Source organism: Brachyhypopomus gauderio, chromosome 2, assembly GCF_052324685.1.
Source record: "Brachyhypopomus gauderio isolate BG-103 chromosome 2, BGAUD_0.2, whole genome shotgun sequence".
Taxonomy (NCBI): Eukaryota; Metazoa; Chordata; class Actinopteri; order Gymnotiformes; family Hypopomidae; genus Brachyhypopomus; species Brachyhypopomus gauderio.
The window spans coordinates 3,692,104-3,696,026 of record NC_135212.1 but is presented as its reverse complement, the minus strand read 5'-3'; the positions used below and the strand labels follow the sequence as shown (position 1 = coordinate 3,696,026).

Here is a 3,923-nt window from a genome sequence, read left to right as displayed (position 1 = left end):
AGCCTACATTTTATTGAGCATGTTTTTTTTTCCTTCAAGTATCAAAGTAGAACAGCTTTCTCAAGCAGTCATTGATGCATATTGGAAACAGGAGATGAGCCCCTGGTCTAATGCACCCTCTGTATTAAACCCTCTCAAAAACTGACTTTTAGTCATTACTTGGGTAGCAAGCATATGAGCCATTTTAATATAGATTAATTTCAAGATTTCAGTGAGATTAAAATAATTAATCTATGCCCGCCTTTAATTATATATATATATATATTTCACACTAGCCTAATGGGCAAATATGACTACTAGGTCAACAAGAAACCAATGTAATGGAAAAATCTTTCCACAGGACCATTTTGCAAACAGGCACTTCACCACTTTTAAACATGGTTCTGTGCATCATATTCATTTACTTACTGAAGGTACACAGACCCAGTCTTAAAACGACACTTCAAAAATGCATGAAAAGCATAAACATGGTTTAACAAACCTGGTTTATGAGCCTTGGGGTTTCACAACAACATGAGAAATATAACGGATAAAAGGGCTTGATAAAGGGCTACATACGCCATGCTAGTTTACCAACCCATTAATGCAGAGGCACCCATGCAAGGAGGAGGATGGATATACTCCATAGAAGCTGGACAGTTTAGTCATGCTTAAGATGCAGCCCATTTCTTCTGTATACAACTAGCAGTCTTCCTTACTGAACTTCAGAACTCTTCCCATCACCCATGTGTCGTGATTCCATTTTCCTGGTGCCAGTTATGAACACGGAGGGCTCAATAAATGTACACTGCCATGTGAACCCTGATGGCTATGACCACCTAGACAAGACTTCAGATTAAACAAGTACCACATTACTCCAGAGCAGAATAAGGAAATACCTACCATCTTACAGAACCATTAGTGGACTAGTTTTGTATTTGAAAGAAGGCAGGTTGAGCAGCAAGTTCTCAAAAACATTTATTCACAAACCACAGGCAGAGCAGATTTGAAGTTGCTGGAGCCTTTGATCATGCACATGTCTGTATCCAAGTACACAGAAGGTTGAGGTCTGGAGTGCTGCAGGACGTTCAGGGCACAGCAAAGAATGCCAGAGGTCCCAACCCCATAGAGATGGTCCCACTACATCTGCTTTATTAATGCCTGGGAAGAACATGGGGGAAGTCGGTGAAAAGGAAGTCAGCTAAACAAGGTGAAGGCTAGGAACCAAGAATGGGGAAAGCACAACAGTAGCAAGACTTTACCTTCCAGGTCATTCTTTCACTTGCTCAAGGTCCAAATCAATCCCTGACCCTTCCACAAGCAGTAGTTTCTTGAGCTGGCCTGGTTCACCACGAGCGTCTATAAAACAGAGATTGCACCCATAATGCAGACAACTGTAAGTTTAGGTCAAGCCACAGAAAAAAAACACCACATTAACCAAATTAAACTAGCAGCCATGATTACAGTGCATCCAAGACCTGATAGTTGTGTCCCAGTAACTGTTGGGAGACAATACAGACAACACTCAAACCTTTGTAGTCTCTGATCACTCGCGATAGCAGCAGGCCAGTTTCACGTCGTTGTTCTCGCTCTCCCGTTGAACCGAATGCTGCAACACGAGAGGACGACAAACTCAGAATCCCCATAACTGAAACACAATACAAATACAACAGCCACACAGATAAACTTACCGAGACTAACGACAGCGATCAGAGTCATAAAAATGAAGACTCGCTGAAGACCCATTACGGCTACACACTAAAATATCAAAGTCGTATTGAAACACATCTTTGCTGCTTGGATCGGACTTTAAATAGCCGAGTACAAGTCGTGAGCAGGTGTCCATCTCGCCTGGCCTTCATTAACAATTACCGTTCATTTATCTTTGGGAACTAAACAGTTAATCCGCGCAGTTTGTTATGAGCTCGTTTGAAGTGACGAATAAACGCGCTCTAACAAGAGGAAGATGCGTAGATATTATATGTTTAATCGTTATAGGTCTAGTGATGGGAATTCAAAGCTTTCTGAAGCACTGAAGCCGAAAAAAATGTTCACTTCATGAAGCCTCATGAACCAGTGGACATTACCGCCATCTGGTGGACAGAGAAAGCAGCGTCTTTTATTAATACATTTTTAGTTAGTGATGGCAAAAGTGGGGTTTTGGAGAGATCGAAGAAGTAACGTGCTTTTTTATGAAAAATGACATGAAATATTCCCCCATAGCATATTGTGTCCCTAAAAAAATAGCCATGAAAACATATTATTTTGCAGAGAACAGGGTTGTTTTATTGATACCATTATTAAGATGTATTTTTCATTATGATACACTGTTAGTCAGTGGATTGATATAGCTGATATTATTCATTTTACATTGCAATGTAGGGAAATGTTTGTGTAATACTTTATGTATTAAGCATTACAAGTAATCAGTTGTAATCAGAACTGATTACAAGTAATCAGTAAACATTTTGATCTCAGACCAGCTGCTTGAACTTAAGTGCGGACTAAAACGTGCGAAAAGATTCGAAGCGTATCGAAACTGCGTGACGTAACGAACCCCGTGTTTGGAACAGTCACGTGACTTTCCCCTTTTGACACGGACTTCGAAACAGTGTTTCAGAACACCGTGATACAAATGAATCGATTCAGTTCGATTCCGCGTTTCGAGTTTGACATCACTGCTTCTGATGTGACTTTGGCTTTCCTCGTGGTTTATGATTTGTGATTTCTCTTGTAATATATTGTATATATCTGAATATAGTGGTGGTATTACATTTTGGTAGTAGGGAGTGGGTTTGGGTGTGGGTTTACCTCTGTTTTGTGAGTGTAGTTATAGTTATTGGCCATTTCTTTTGTTAGTGTTGGTGTTGACTTTTGTTTCATGTGCATTTTGTTTATGTTGGCAATGCCACTCCTGAAGAGATTACACCAATTTTGTTGTTTTGTATTTGGGACACTTTACCTTCTATCAGTAAACCGGTGATATATTAGTAAGTTTTTATTGTCTGGTCTTTCCATTCTTCATAACATGCCTGTTCATATTCCAGTGTTTGATATTACACATTTCGTATAGATTATTCTGAAGTATATTCAGATCTTGCAGTCTGTAGTACACCACAGCAGTAGGATCATGAGGCTTGTACCCTCAAGAGCCCTCAGAGCAGCTGATTAAAACTAAGAGAATAAAATAAATAATAAAATTCTCCCAACCTGAGACAACTGGTTTGTTCACAACAGAAGTAAACTTAACAATAAAACCTCTATTCTTAATTAAATAAATCAAATACCCAGTCTGGTAGACATTCAGGAACTTCAAGTATTTTCTTAAATAATGTTTATATCGCCACCTTGAAAATGCAAATTTTTCTTTGGCTTGCTCCTGACTCGCCATTTCTGCCTCTTCTCTGTTTGTGTCATGTGTTACTGGTGTGCTTTGGCAGGCGTGTAACAACACTGGCTCTGATTGGCTACCATAATGCTGCCTTAGCCAATCGCTTAAGTTAATCTGTTAAGTTATATAGGTGTCACACAGAGAACTGTGACCTATCGAGATCTGTTACTCCTCACTAGCCTGGGCAGCGGTCCGCTCGCATTACTGTTAGTATATCAATATATAGTAACGCACCGCTTTTAATGACCAGTAACGTCAACAGCGTTGTAACGACAGGAAAAGTAATTAATTATATTATCCCGTTACTGACAAAATGACGCCGTTACCTAACACCGTTATTTTTAACTGCGTTATTCGCAACACTGATATTAGGTTATTCTTGATTGATTCAGTCCATGAACCATTCTGCTCCCCATTGTGGGTATTGAACTTCAATTTGTGAAATGGACTTTAACAGAGACTTCATGTGCATTTATGTGAAGTTAGCAAGATTTCTCATCAATGGAAGTTACAAACTGTTTTCACAAGAAAAAAGACTCATCCACAGATTTTC

The 3,923-nt window shown here is 39.4% G+C and overlaps 1 long non-coding RNA gene across 1 annotated transcript; it reads right to left on the bottom strand.

Annotated features, from left to right (window-relative positions):
- Positions 1–939: 939 nt before the first annotated feature.
- LOC143508728 (uncharacterized) lies at positions 940–1,814 on the bottom strand. Its single transcript, XR_013129437.1, has 4 exons — positions 1,671–1,814; positions 1,511–1,588; positions 1,242–1,338; positions 940–1,140 (listed from the first exon to the last, which is right to left on the bottom strand). It is a non-coding gene; the product is annotated as an uncharacterized LOC143508728 (long non-coding RNA).
- Between the last annotated feature and the right edge of the window lie 2,109 nt (positions 1,815–3,923).